Source organism: Sinocyclocheilus grahami, unplaced genomic scaffold (genome assembly GCF_001515645.1).
Source record: "Sinocyclocheilus grahami isolate Dianchi unplaced genomic scaffold, SAMN03320097.WGS_v1.1 scaffold784.1, whole genome shotgun sequence".
Classification (NCBI taxonomy): domain Eukaryota; kingdom Metazoa; phylum Chordata; class Actinopteri; order Cypriniformes; family Cyprinidae; genus Sinocyclocheilus; species Sinocyclocheilus grahami.
The window spans coordinates 216226-232127 of NW_015505963.1; the positions used below are offsets into that span (position 1 = coordinate 216226).

Here is a 15902-nt window from a genome sequence, read left to right on the forward strand (position 1 = left end):
TTTTGCCAGCAAATTCATCACCTCCGAGCGCAGGACATGGGCGTCCTTGCTCTGCACGGAGGTGGGGACCACGCCGAGCGAATTGGAGTGAATATCATCGCTTTATTATGCCCATAACCCATTCCGACACCCCGGGGATGGCCTGCCAGGCCTCGGCCCGCGTGACGAGGGGTTGAATTAACTCGGGTGACTGGCCGCATGGGGGCAGAACACGTACGAGTGATGGAAGAGGAAGTTTGCTCTCTTTTTGAAAATGTTTGTGTTTTATTATTTTTCCCGCTATCACAGCGGTCGGATACTTGGGCGCATGAACGGGCCCGTTGTTTGCACAAAACACATTTCCCTCTGTACCCGGAGCTGAACGAGGTGTCAAGAGGTGTAAGAGAGGCAGCTTGAGGGGCGGTTAGGCCGTGGCGAGATCTGACCCCATCCTCTTCCTGTCCTGTGGATCAGGATGACGCCTGAGGCGCTGGGTCCAACGCAATCTTGGGTCAGGGTCCCTGGCGCTTAGGTGGAGGGTAGCGTCTGGCCGAGCAAGAGCGTCCCCGCGTCTGCTGTGCTTTAGCGGGCTGAACAGCGGGGGTGGCAGGTGCTGGTTTCGCAGGCTGCTGAGTCGGCGCAGATTTTGGGCGAGATGAGACGGCAGCGGAGCTGGAGCACTTAAGCAGGAAATGTCGCATAGCCTGGGATGATTTCTGTGCCTCCGTGAAGCATTCAGCAAACCCTTCGACCGCTGGGCCGAAAAGGCTCTTGGGGAAGACAGGAGCATTGAGGAAGGGGATCTTATCCGCGTCCTTCATCTCCGTCAGCGTCAACCATAAATGATGCTCGAGCACCACAAGGCTGGCCATCGATCTTCCAATCGCCTGGGCAGTGGTCTTGGTGGCGCGTAGAGCCAGGTCCGTCGCGCTCCTCAGATCCCTGAGGGTAGCAGGGTCCCGGCCAGACTCGGTGGATGCGAGGATTTTGGCCTGGAAAACCTGAAGGACTGCCTTAGAATGAAGCGCTGCGGCCGCCTGTCCAGCTGAGGTGTAGGCGCGTCCAGCGAGAGCTGAAGTAGTCCTACACTGCTTAGATGGGTGAGCGGCCTTTGCTCTCCAGCCGATGGCTGTGGGCGGGCAGAGATGCGCGGCCACTGACTCATCTAGGGGAGGCGGCTTATCGTACCCCTTTTCTTCAGCGCCGTCGATGGAGGTGAGGGCAGATGAAGAGGCAGTATGGAGTCGGGCGGAGTATGGAGCGCGCCACGATCTGGTGAGCTCGTCGTGGACCTCCGGGAAGAATGGAGAGTTACGCTGACGAGGGGCCTGTCGGCGCCCGGCAGGAACCATTCGTCCAGACGGCTGCGAGAGGGCTCCTCTGGAGTGGACCACCCTAAACCCAGCTCTTCAACCGCCTTGGAGAGGATACGGAGAAGCTCGGTATCCGTCCCGTCGTTGGTGGCGCTGGGCGCAGATGATGGCAAGGGGGTGGGGTCATTTTCCGAGCCCAACAGCTCCTCTGCATCCGATGCTGCCAGTGACATGCTGTCATCGAGCAGCTCGTCGCCACTTCCCCCGAATGAGATCAGGTCGCTCGCATCAGCAGAGGGACTATGATCAGACCGGGAGAAAAGGACAGGTGAACACTCTCTCTGTGGCAAGATCGAGGCACCAGGGATCTGGGCCGGCGTGAGCTCGCTCGTGGCCGATCGCTCGACCCCTTTGCGAAGGCGTGTCAACGGCGAGCGGCTTCGGATCAGCTTGAGACGTAGAGTCGTCGCTGAAGGAGAAAATATCTGAGAATCCTGTGGCGAGCGCTCGCTTATATAGCCAGATGCCCCGCCCATTCTGACGGGCTTTGGCGGGCTTCGTCGCCATAGGCTCGTGCAGCTCCGCTGCCGCGCCATTGGTTCGTTTTTAAAGCCCTGCATGAACCAATGGCCATGCAGTTTCACTGCGTGAATGAAATAGACTTCAGTTCAGGAGAAAAAAGGCTTTTTCCCATGTGCGTCTTAAGCAAGACGCAGTACGAGTGAAGTATCGAAAGGGAACAACAGATATCTCTAGTCTTCCCTACTCTTTTATCCCTGTTCACACCACTTCTGATTCACTGTGGATCATCGTTGAAAACCCAACAGATGTGCGTGAGTAAGTAAACCTCAGTCTTATCTAGTCAATACCAGATTGAATCCATTGAGTGAATCCAGGTTTCATAATTTCATCATGACTAATTCAAACTATCTTTTATCTCAGACTGCAGACAGTGAGTAAGAAGTGATTGGCCAAGCTTTGTGGGAAAGTAGGTCTTGATTGTTTCTGCACAAGCATTTCCTTGTACTAGAGGATCAAGGAAATGCAAAGTGTTATAAATGTTTTGTGTTTCTTAGAGTACTGGATACCAGACGTCTGTGGAACAGAAGTCTTTCATCCTCAATTTAATGGCTGTGCTGGAACAGGGCAGCAGTAAACATAATCAATCCTGTGCCTGTCACATGCATGTCAACCATTTTTCATTTTAAAGGGCTTGAGAAATTTTGTCATGCCAATGTCCGAGAAAAGCATTATGCCATTGTGTTTCGAAACAACTACACCACATATTGTGTATGAAGTACGTTATTTTAATTAAATATTCCTGCTTGTTTATGACCATCCTGATATTAAATTTAAAGCCATGTTGCTTTTTAATTTATGCTGTCTGTTATGACTGATGAAATATCAGACATTTCTATGACACAATAGGCACATTGTTGCAATGACTAAATACTCTGATGGGGCTTAAGGAGAAATGGTCATAAGTAATAATAAATGTTTGGCCAATTTTAAAGTAAAACAAAAGCCAAGTGTTGATAAAACTGCTTGGAAAATGGCATCTAGCCAGATGGGTTTAACCAAATGGATGCATTTGCTCATGTAAAACACTGGATGTTTGGATAGATTAGCATGCTATACAGTAGGCCTACAGCTATTACCTTATTATGGATCAATCAGGGACTAATAGGCTGATATTATATAGACTACTGTAAATAACAACTACTGTCTAAACAACAAATGTTCAATCTTCATTTTTCTAAATAATTGTGATTTTGTTTTAATTGTGTAAGCATTAATGTGTATGTTTAAGTGCAATCCAAACAATTACTTCCAAAAACAAGGAGATTTTTTATGGTTTTGGAGCATTGATTTCTCTTCCACTCACAGCTGATTATTAATGGCTGGTGAATTGTGATTCTATATTTCTGCATAAATATGACCCAAAAGATCATCATATTTTCACACAAGTCCTGAAAGTTGACAAAGAGAACCCAATCAAGCAAATGAGATAAAAGTAACAGTGATCTATCAAAGTCTGATCTTGTTTGTGGAAGTGAATCATAGCATGAACAAAGGATATCTCTGAGGACCTCAGAAAAAGAGTTGTTGCTTAAGGTTACAAAACCATCTCTAAAGAGTTTAGACTCCACAAATTCACAGTCAGACAGCTTGTGTACAAATGGAGGAAATTCAAGACCATTGTTATCCTCCCCAGGAGTGGCTGACAAATAAAGATCACTCCAAAAGCAAAACATGCAATAGTACACGAGGTCGCAAAGGAACCCATGGTAACTTCTGTAAGCAACTAAAGCCTCTCTCTCACGTTGGCTAATGTTAATGTGCATGAGTCCACTATCAGAAGAACACTGAACAAATATGGTGTGCATGGCAGAGTTGCAAGGCGAAAGCCACTGCTCTCCAAAAAGAACATTGCTGCCCATCTACAGTTCGCTAAAGTTCGTGTGGACAAGCCAGATCTATTGGAAAAATGTTTTAAAATGTACCAAAATAAGATTTTTGGGTTTAAATGAGAAGCTTCATATTTGGAGAAAGGAAAACACTGCATTCCAGCATAAGATCCTTATACCATCTGTAAAACATGGTGGTGGTAGTATCATGGTTTGGGCCTGTTTTGCTGTTTCTGGGCCAGGACGGCTTGCCATCATTGATGGAATAATACATTCCGAATTATACCAGCAAATTCTAAAGGAAAATGTCTGGAGAGCTGAATCTCAAGAGAAAATGGGTCATGCAGCAAGATAACGGCCCCAAACACACAAGTCATTCTACCAAACAATGGTTAAAGAAGAATAAAGTTAATGTTTTGGAATGGCCAAAGTCCAGATCACAATCCAACTGAATATTGTGGAAGTACCTGAAGTAAGCAGTTCAAAGGAGAAAACCTACCAACATCACTGAGCAGAAGTGGTTCTCTACTGAGGAATGGACTAAAATTCCTACAAGTGGGTGTGCAGGACTGAACAGCAGTTACAAGAAACGTTTAGCTGCAGTTATTGCTGCAAAAGGGGGGTCACACCAGGTACTGAAAGCAAAGATTCATATACTTTTGCCACTCGCAGATGTTACACCGAATCATTTTTCTCAATAACTAAATAAATGACAAAGTATATATTTTTGTCTCATTTGTTTGATTGGATTCTCTTTGTCTACCTTCAGGACTTGTGTGAAAATCTGATGATGCTTTGCGTCATATTTATGCAAAAATATAGAAAATTCTAAAGGGTTCACAAACTTTCAAGCACCACTGTTTGTGTGTGTATGTATATACAGTGCCCTCCACTAATATTGGCACCCTTGGTAAATATGAGCAAAAGCGGCTGTGAAAATAAAGAGTTTGATCTTTCATTCAAAAAATTCACAAAATTCTAACCTATCATTGAAAAACAATTGAAAGTGGTGGTAAAATCTCTTTGTGAAATAAATGCTTTCTCTAGTTCATGTTGGCCACAATTATTGGCACCCCTAGAAATTATTCTAGAGTAAATTATCTCTGAAGTATATTCCCATTCATATTTACATTTTTAGCACACCAGGGTGACTAGGAGCATGAAATTGTCCAGCCACGACTTCCTGTTCCACAGGATTATAAATATGAGGAACATAAAGGCCAAATTCCCTTAATCACCCATCACAAGGAGTAAAACCAAAGAATATAGTTCTGATGTGCAGAACAAGATTGTTGAGCTTCACAAAATAGAAAGTGACTGTAAGAAAAGAGCTAAAGCATCGAAAATCCCCATTTCCACCGTCACGGCAATAATTAATAAGTTCCAATCAAGTAAATATGTTACAAATCTGCCTGGAAGAGGACGTGTGTCTATATCGTTCTAATGCATAGTGAGGAGGAGAGTTTGAGTGGCCAAAGACTCTCCAAGGACACAGCTGGAGAATTGCAGAGATTAGCTGAATCTTGGGGTCAGAAAGCCTAAAAAAAAAATCAAACAGCCACTACATTACCACATGTTGTTCGGGTGGGTTTTAAGAAAAATTATCCTTGCTCATCCAAAAACAAACTCCAGCATATTCAGTTGTCAGACATGAATGGAACTTCAAGTGGCACTGGCTTCCATGGTCAGATGAAACAAATCAAAGGGCTTTTGGCAGCAAAGCCACCAGATGGGTTTGGTACAAACAGGGATAAAAAGTACCCCATGCCCACAGTTAAATATACTGCTGGATCTTTAATGTTGGTGGCCTGTTTTTCTGCAGGAGGTCTTGTTCAGATGCATGGCATCATGGATTCTATCAAATACCAACAGATAATACATCGAAACCTGACTGCCTCTGTAAGAAATCTTAAAATGAGCCATGGTTGGATCTTGCATCAAGACAATAATCCAAAACAAACATCAAAATCAACACAAAAATGGGTCACTGAGCACAAAATTAAGCTTTTGCCATGGCCGTCCCAGTACTCTGACCTGAACCCATATAGGAAATGAGTGGGGTGAACTGAAGATTAGAAGCACCAACATGGAGCTGTGAATCAGAAGGATCTGGAGAGATTCGGTATGAAGGAATGGTCTCTGATCTCTTATTAGGTCTTTTCCAAACTCTTCAGGCATTATAGGAGAGAACTCAGAGCTGTTATCTTGGGAAAAGGATATTGCGATAATTTGGTGCCAATAATTGTGGCCAACATGAACTAGAGAAAGTATTTATTTCACAATGAGATTTTACCACAAATTTAAATAGTTTTACTTCAATGATAGGTTAGAATTTTGTGGAATTTTTGAATGAAAGATCAAAAGGATAAACAAAGCCACCTTTGCTCATATTTACCAAGGGTGCCAATATTAGTGGAGGGCACTGTATGTATGAACGTGTGTGAATTCATAAAACCGTAATAAATCAATGAATTTTAGCAAACTGAACCATTCGTGATGTATAACAGGAAATCTTTAAATGCAAATTCCCATTATGCATTTATCGCTGTCAGAAAAATGTGCAAAAATATACCTTTAGCTTGTCACTGATGCAGTAGTAATATGCATTATTTTGGTACCATTATGAACCCTTTGCTATAAAGAAGGCACTAAGATGTCCCTTTGAGGTTTTTTTTTCCCCCCGAGAGAGAACTAAGTGACAAGCAAAAGCACAGCAAAGCTCTGTTGGCTGAACTGATATTAGAGTTAAAGTCTCTCAAAAGCAGAATTAACATTCTGACCACAAACTCTGTGGTGATCATTCATTTCATTTGAAATTACAGTGCTTGTTTGTCTTTGTCTCTGCTTTCGTTTAGATGCAAGATGTTACTGATTTAGCACCATTAGCAAAAAAAGTTGCATGATGAACTTTTCCCAATAATCAAAGTTAAAATATTTCAATTTCAAAGACTTGCTGTGTTTGTTAATCTACACACGAGTCAATCATTACACATGAATATGTTTCAGTGTACATACTTATGTCTCCAGAGTTGATACAAATATTTGGGGACTGAAAACCGCAAACAGCTTTGTTTGTTTATGCTGTGCACAACTAACCACTAAAGAGACCGAGAGGGTGTGGGTTAGTAGGTACAATCATAAGTGCATTAACAAAACCTTCAGTGCCTTAGGTATATTCCACAGCATATTGCATGTCCAAAATCTGACCTGTCTGTCGTGTTGTTAACACCTCTAACCTGCTTTTTAACATTTTTACTTTTCTTATTTTCTTTTCAGTCTTTTCCCACAGGACAGCATGTAAGAACTCTCCGTGTCTGTTGAGTAATTACCCCCCTCAGGTTTTGAAGGAAGCAGGAGGAAATGCAAACATGTGTCATTGGTTAGAGTATGAGTTTGTTGAAATAAGAAATTCAGCCTGAAAATATAAGCTAGACTTATCCTAAAAGTCATTAGATTCACAAGAAAATTTTGAATATTGTTAAATTACTACCCAGAAAGTTACACTAGAATTAATTATCATTGGAGTTTATGTACATTATTTGTTTCATTTTATTTATGAAGTGAAACTAGAATTAACACACCTGTGTCACACTTTCCACTAATTATTACATTATTACTTGCATTTTCCAGAGTTTAGTAAATGGTCACATTCAGTTCAATGTAAGAATTGCACTATTCTTCAGAACTTTGGGGTCTGTAAGATTTATAAAAAAATGTCTTGGTAACACTTTAAAATCAGGGAAGACTATTATGTTGCTTATTAGCATGCATGTTACTAGCATATTGACTGCTTATTAATACTTATAAAGCACATATTATTGCCTCATTCTGCATTACCATATTCTAGATCCCTTTACATAACTACATAACCACACTTGAACATAACTACAAAAACAATAATCATTTGAATATGCTATTTTGATGCTCAAGAAACATTTCCTTATTATCATCAACGTTGAAAATATGATGCTTAATGTTTTTGTGGTTACTGTCATAATTGTTTTCCCATGTTTTTTTTAAAATAAGTATAAGTTAGTTTATTAGTTTATTAAGTAAATTAGTTTAAACCTTTATTTGAAATTCAAATTTATTATTTCATTTTAAAATTATTTTATGCAATTTAATGCATCCTTACTGAACAAAAGTATTCATTTTTATATATAACACCCCCCCCCCCCCAAATATAAATTTTACTAACCCAAAACCTTGGATCAGTAGTGTATGTAAGAATGGTTTTACAAACAGTTTACACAGAAATGTGTTGTTCTTGCATTTCATAAATAAGACCCAATGTTAGAATTCATAAATCCACCATGAGAAAAACACTAAGTTCTTCCCTAAACAATTATGATTGAAACATTGTTTTATTATTCAAAAAGCTAAATTATAATAGACTCTTTTAGATGACTTGATGTTGCTTGATGCAGACCGAATTGCTCCTTTATGATGCAGGCCAAAGTTTACAAACATTTTACAACCCAAAGTTGTGAATTAGTGTTCAAAACCATATTTATTGTGTTTGTAGTTTCTACCGCTGGCTCCCAGCAAAATAAACATGTCCTTTTTGTTTGTTGACTTTGAAACAAACTGCCATTCGGGTTGTATTTGGGGTCATTTGGAGTCGAGACCCTCAAAAAATAATAATAAAAAGATCCCATGATTCTACACCTATGCAGAATATTATCTGCGTTGTACTTTAGCTGTTTTAATGGTAAAATTGTGTTGAGTAAGGCAAAGTGTGAAACTGCATTAAACAATGTATGCTTTGGATGACGCAAGCAGATGAAGAGCTTTCTTAAGTGTAGAAATGTGATTGTAAGGCCAGGCACTTAGATATTAGATAAAGTTATTGTTGTCAGTGACTTTCTGTTATTGTTACTGCTGGATGTTGGGCCCAAGTTGTCACCTTTTAAAGTTTTAAACATTGAAAGTTCGCAAGGCTCTTAAATCAAGGCACATAAGTCAGCTTTATTTTTCATGGAGCTATTCATTCTCTTATGGAAACTGCAAAGCTAAATGCATATAAAATGCTTGCATACCTGAATTTTGGCTTGCTGAGTTTGACAAAGACATACATTACTAAGTGATGAATATAATTTTTTTATGCAGCAAATTGTAACTAAAACTTGAAGAATTCATATTTATTAGTAGAGAGTTTATAAAGAGCAGTTTCTCTGTTTGCTTATGGATTACTTCTGTTTTAAAAGTGCTGGAAAATAGTGCCTCCAAATATCTGTCTCAAGAATTCCTTTGGATTTAATGCAGTAATAAATGACCTGGTCAACTGAAATAATGCTTTTGAGCAACTGTCTGTACATACATTTTATGACCAAATTATTGAAAAAATATTGAAAAGATATACCATTATTCATTTGTAAACAGTCCAGAACAGTTGTTTTATATTTACAGTATTTTGGATTTTTTTGTAATCTTTTATTTATAATACAGTATAGGAAATCATGTGGAATAAACCATGAGCCAGGACTTTAACTCTGGTTACTGGAAGTGTAAATAAGGCTATTAGCTCTAATGCACTAAACAATTTTCACAGGAAAGCCCAGCTAATTTTGGAAGACTTCTTGAGTTGTTATGAGAGACACTGCTAGATTGGGCTTCATTAACCCATGGATGGGCACATTATTCAGAGTCACTTCTTAGAGCAATAATATGTTGTATGTTCAATTCAATTCGATTTTCAATTCAAGTTTATTTGTATAGTGCTTTTCACGATACAAATTGTTGCAAAGCAGCTTTACAGAAAATTAAGTTTCTACAATATATTTAGTAGTAGCTTATCAGTGGTGACTATGCCAAATTGATGTACATATGGCAGAAATGTACGGTAAAATTCAGTTAATGACGTAATCAAACAGACGATGAACACTATTAACAGCAATAATTATATGTTGTAATCAAACTTGTAGCAAAATTTGGTAGTTTATGTTGTTTCAGGGTTGGCATCATCTGAGGTCCTCTGAGGGGTTGGCATCATCTCTTCTTATGTTTTTGGTAATCTCAGGTCTTTGTAAGGGGTGCAAAGCAACAATGATTTATTCGACCCAAGCTAAGGAATAATAATGTGCATTTGATCAGATATAACTGCAGTACAAGATTATGAGATGCATTATTTGAATGCTTGGCCAAAGAGATGTGTCTTTAATCTAGATTTAAACAGAGAGATTGTGTCTGAACCCCCGAACGTTATCAGGAAGGCTATTCCAGAGTTTGGGAGCCAAATGCGAAAAAGCTCTACCTCCTTTAGTGGACTTTGCTATCCTAGGTACTACCAAAAGTCCAGAGTTTTGCGACCTTAGGGAGCGTGATGGATTGTAGCGTGGTAGAAGACTAGTTAGGTACGCAGGAGCTAAACCGTTAAGGGCTTTGTAGGTAAGTAATAATATTTTGTAACTGATACAGAACTTAACAGGTAGCCATAGCTTAGATAATTTAGAAGTTTCATCTGGTCTTGTTGAGATATATAGCTGAGTATAATCAGCATAACAATGGAAACTAATTCCTTATTTTCTAATAATATTACCAAGGGGCAACATGTTTATTGAAAATAGCAGAGGACCTAGGACAGATCCTTGTGGCACTCCATACTTTACTGGTGATAATTGAGATGACTCCCCGTTTAAGTAAACAAAGTGGTAGCGATCAGACAGGTAGGATCTAAACCAGGGCTATCCAAACTCGGTCCTGGAGGGCCGGTGTCCTGCAGAGTTTAGCTCCAACTTGCCTCAACACACCTGACTGGAAGTTTCTATTGCCTTGTAAGAGCTTGATTATCTGGTTCAGGTGTGTTTAATTAGGGTTGGAGCTAAACTCTGCAGGACACTGGCCCTCCAGGACCGAGTTTGGACAGCCCTGATCTAAACCATCTTAAAGCCTGCCCTTGAATACCCGTATAGTTTTGTAATCGATCTATGAGTATGTCATGATCTATAGTGTCGAACGCAGCACTAAGGTCAAGTAAAACTAGTAATGAACTAGATTCAGAATTGGTCTGACTCAAAAGGCAAGTCATTTGTAATTTTAACAAGTGCAGTTTCTGTGCTATGGTGGGGCCTGAAACCTGACTGAAATTCTTCATAGAGATAAACATTTTTTGAAAGAAGGAGCACAATTGAGCAGACACAACTTTTTCTAAAATTTTAGACATAAACAGAAGATTTGAAATGTGTCTGTAATTTGGCAGTTCATTAGTATGTAGTTGTGGTTTCTTAATAAGAGGCTTAATAACTGCCAGCTTGAATGGTTTTGGGACGTGCATGTTGGTGGTTTAGATGCAGTGATAAGTTTATATAGCTCTTCCTGTCCTATATTTGTAAAGCACTGCAGTTTTTCTTTGGGTGCGATGAATGAAGCTGAAGAACTAGATGTTGTAGAATCTAATGTTTAAACAGGTTTACCAGCAACATTCATGTGTGTGGCATGACCTCCCACCCGACCTAACCTTTAAACCCTGCTCCATATTCTCATATAAGAACAGGATGTTTATGTGTGCCTAGAAAGAGCTCACTTTCCACTGAGATGGCAGAAGAAACAAGCAGAGACCACACCATTGTACCGATAAGATGAGATGGACACTGGCTGGGTCAGGGATGTCATGGTGAGCTCTTTATTATGGTTAACATGAGCTATGATCTTGCTGACCAGTGGGTGCAGAGACAAACGTGCCGTACGTGTTTAATGATGTGGCATTTTAAACAGTTAATTTGCCTTCAATTTTTAACTGTCTGTTGTTTCTTTTATATGGAATTCTGGAGTAATCATAGATTTTCTTTTTAATGAATATATACTAAATGGAAGTAATTAACTCGTTTTTACTGCATAAATTAATCACCCTCTTTCCAAGTTTATGGCTTTCCTTCCCACCGCGTCATACAGTGAGAACCTGGTTGCATAAAGCTGTTTAGCTACTGCTGTGCAAGCAGGATCCTATCCTTGTGCTTTAGCTTCAATGAGTCTTTTGTGTTTATGTGGCTATTGTGGCCTATTTAAATATATACACCAACTACACTGCAACTTTCTGCTGAAAGTCTTACAGGAGTTTTGCATGATTATAATGAATGCTTTACCTCAGCTGACCGGCAATAACATGTATGCAGTTTATCTTAATAATTGATATGACGTCTGTTTGTATTCTAAGCAAATATTTTCTTGGAAGATATTCAGATAGCATAGTTAAAGTCTTTTCCTTTCCCCAAGTTTCCAGTTTCTGTTGTGGCATATTAAACTATCTAATTTCCTACAGAATAAACTTGAAACTTGGAGGAGAACAAGTTACAAGTGTCTTCAGCACATATTTATATGCATATTTTGGGACATTGCAGTAAAAACGCTGGATTGAAACACAAAGATGTGAATAAGGCTGCATACAAATATACAATCTTGAATACACTCTTTAAAATAAAGTCTAAAAAAGGGTTTTTGCAGCAATGCCATAGAAGAGCCATTTCTGGTTTCCCAAAGAATCTTTCAGTGAAACCATTTAGTCTCAGTGTTAAGAAAAAAAAGTCTAAAGAACATATTTCCACCACAGTGAACTTTTTGTGCAATAGAAAGTTCTCATGGATGTTCAAGGTTCCTTGAGCCCTTATTTTAAAGAGTGTCAATTCACTCAGATCTCCCAGAATGTTACTCAGTCTCTCCCAGACAAAGATATCTGCAGTAAATTGCTAGCAAATTGTCACACCCCATGAACTGTCTTGTTGTGTGTTTTCATTCCCCATGTGCTCAGTGTGACCTAGTTTCCCCTCGTGTCTGATTGTCATTCTGTTCACCTGTGTATGATTAATTAACTCGTCAGCTCCTTTGTTTGCTCCCCTACTTTAAACCCTCTGTTTTCCCTTAGCCTTTGTCCATTCTCAGTTATGATTAGGTGTGTTATCCTTCGACATTCTGCCTGTGTTTGAAGTTTGTTCATTAAATGAAGAGCATTTTGAACCGCATCTCCTGTCTCCTTCTGCCCTCCTATGACACACCGTGACAGAAGAACGGACCGACAAAAAGTATAGTGGCATGTTCCCCCTCCTTTATTTTCTGTTTTGAAAGTTTTTCTTGTTTTTATAATGAACGATCCTGCCATCCTCGTCTTTCTGCTGGAGCAGGGGGGTCGCTCTCTCGAGGACCACACCGAGGACTTCGTGTTCCTGGCCAACTACACAGACTACCCGTACAACTGCCTCTGTTCATTCTATCTTGCTGAACTTAATGACACCACACGAGCGCAGTTCCCCGGGGAGAGTCCTCGAGAGAGCCTCGGCGACACCAGCCCCACTCCGGACCCAGAGCCCAGCCCACCATCACCACCGCTGACGAAGTGCCAGAGCCTGTCACGACCGAAGAGCCATCGCCTGAGAGAGCGACAGAGCTGAGAATCGCCCTGGAGCCCGAGCCTGTGACCTCAGACCAGGTTTGAGAGTGGGCAACTGAGCACGCGACGGTGGATTATGCAAGAGAGCACGAGGGCTTGGAAGAAAGCCCCGTCCACTGCACCACCGCTAAGGGTGAGCTGATGCAGGACTCGGGAGATTAAATTGACTTTTTTTCTGAGTTACCCAGTCTTCCGTCATCTTCCTGTCCTGATTCGGCCATGGAAGCCGTGAATGAACTGTCTATCTGCCCTGAACTATCTGCCAGTGCGATAACGACTACGCAGGTCGTTCCCCTGTCGCTGGCACTCCCGGTGCTGGAAGTAGCCTTGTGGTGTGTGTGGGCAGCACACACTGTTCCTAAGCCCCCTGAGCATCCTGAACTACCACTCACCCTCCCTCTCCTGCCTCCTCCTATCATCCCTGCCTTTGCTCCGCCACCGCTGCATCCTGGCAGCCCCTCTGCTCACCCTCAGCCCACCATCTGTGCGGTGGGATTGCTGCGGGTCTGCCAGTCTCCATCTGCGTTGTGGCTGGAGGATCCCTTGTCTTCACCTCCAGCCTCTGAGTCCTGGACTCCGCCTCGGCCCTTCGACCCAGCGGCTCCACCATGGCTCCTAGCTCCCTCCTCTCCACAGTCCACCAGCTCCGCTGGGCTCCCTCGTCCCTCCGGCTCCGCCTTTGTCTGTCATCGACCATCTGCTGCTTCGGGACTCCACTCCTCCGGCTACACCTCGTCCCTCTGGCTCTGTCAGGCTCCTCCTTTCCTCTGGCTCTACCTCGGTTCTCTGTCGCTCTGGCTCCACCGTGGCCTTCCGGATCCCCGGATGCGTTTTGAACTGCATCTCCTGTCTCCTTCTGCCTTCCTACTATACACTGTGACACAAATGTTCATCAGAGTGTTTTGTCTGTGTATTAAAAAAATTCAATTTAATTCAAGATCCACAATGTTTTTTCTAGTGGATGCAACTTCTGTTTATATTTTGCATAAATAAAATTTACATCTTGGAAGCAGAAAACAGTACAATGGATCTTTTTCTGACTGACTTGATAAGTCTGAGAAGTTGTGAAGTAAAGCGGCTGTACTATTGCACTGGTTCCCGTGGAAGTTGTGATGAAGAGGGAAACGCCACAGTGACTGAAATCCCTTTGATCCACCTGCTGCCAGCAGAACTTGCTCCAGCTGGCTGGAACCTTTCAAGTGATAGAATGGAAACAGCTCTGGCTCTCATTTACAGCAAGAGGTTTTTTTAGCGTAGTGATGAATCACTTTTTAGCATATGAAAAATGAATTATATCTTTTCATGGATAAAGACAGAGAGGGAGAGGATGCAGTAATCAATTGGCATCATGTCTCCTTGTGTTCACAAGATGTAAGAGAAAAGTGTCTGTGAAGTTCTCTTAGTTCACATTCTCTGTTTACTGTATAAGAGTTGTGTATTTAACAGTACCAAAGGCTTGAGGAGGATGGAAAAGATTTGCTGTATCATTGAATCAACTTGGGAGCGTTTGTGTTGTCCATTTCTTAAGCAGATGGCTTTGAAGGCCTCTGTGCTTTATTCCTCCTCTTCGAACAGAGCTGGCCATGGCTGACTCAGGGCTTTATCAGTGTGAGTGGGCTTTCAGCCTGTGTGGGAAAAACTTGTTAGCAGAACCTCTACCCTCGAGCTCTTGCCACAGTAGGGCAGTCTTAGAGTAAATGTTTAGGCTTCAAAGAGAACATGCAGGGCCCTTCTCTTCAGGCTACAGGCCAATGACCCAGAAGATGCTCTTGTTAATTTTTATGTCAGCGGCTACATGTGTTAACATGATGGGTCAGTGCATTACGAACATCCTTAGATGTAGTCTGAATTAAGTTGCCAATTCATTCTGCCAATACTAGCAAAGTGCTTACTCTCAAGTGTGTTATGCTTAAAACCAATACAAATTTAGTTAAAGGTTAGGTTATATTCACAATGACTTTTGCAAATCTGATTTTTCATTATCGACATTAAACCTATTTTGCACAAAAGAGACCTATATTTTTGCTCTTGTATATTGTATAAATATTTTAGCAGTTTGTCTAACAGTGTCTGCGCTTGCTTGGCCATTTGTTGTGGAAAAAAATAAGGAAAGTGTGTCCAACTGAATTAATTTTGTATTTTTTTAGACGGGTATAAAAAAAGCTTAGTTTAGAGTGGCAGCCTTCGCGTGATGGCCTCCTCGTGTGAAGACCGAAAAGTGTAAGACCATCGACTCTACTGTGCGACTCCACCGGGCAGGGACACCGGCAAAGGATAAGTATTGCTTTTTATTTCTCCACTTTCCTACTACTTGTTTTACTTCTATTTCAGTTTTTATAACCATTTCTTACTAAATGTAAGGTAAGTTGTTGTTTTTTAGCATGTGTGTTTGGCAGTGTTATTTTTTAGGATTACTGATAAACTACTGTCGTTTGATTTGTATTATTTGTATTTGTTATTTATTTAAATTTTAGTTAAATTATGTCTGAATTTATCATGTCTGTTTAGGTCTTTTATTAAGTTTTAGTTTTATTTCATTTTAGTTATTTTTAATACTTCAACAAACTAAATGGAAATGAAATAATATATATTGTAACGGGGTGAAGAATCACACGACAAGAAATCTCAATCAATACCCCGGAGGGTGTATTTATTGGGGTGAGGGGTGCTCGTGAGAAAGGTCCAGGTAGGTGCTCCGGTGCCGTGAGTGCTCTCTTCCTTCTTCCCAGTGCAGAGGGTCCGTGCAGTGCTCCTGTGGGGCTGGTCGGTCACACGCTGCTTTCTGTGGGGAAAATGAGAGGGCGAGTTAGTGCTCAGTCTCAG

At 41.1% G+C, this 15902-nt stretch overlaps 1 pseudogene; it reads left to right on the forward strand.

The window, feature by feature from the left end:
- Positions 1–12774: 12774 nt before the first annotated feature.
- LOC107561617 (versican core protein-like) overlaps positions 12775–15902 on the forward strand; it is a 72775-nt pseudogene continuing 69647 nt past the window's right edge.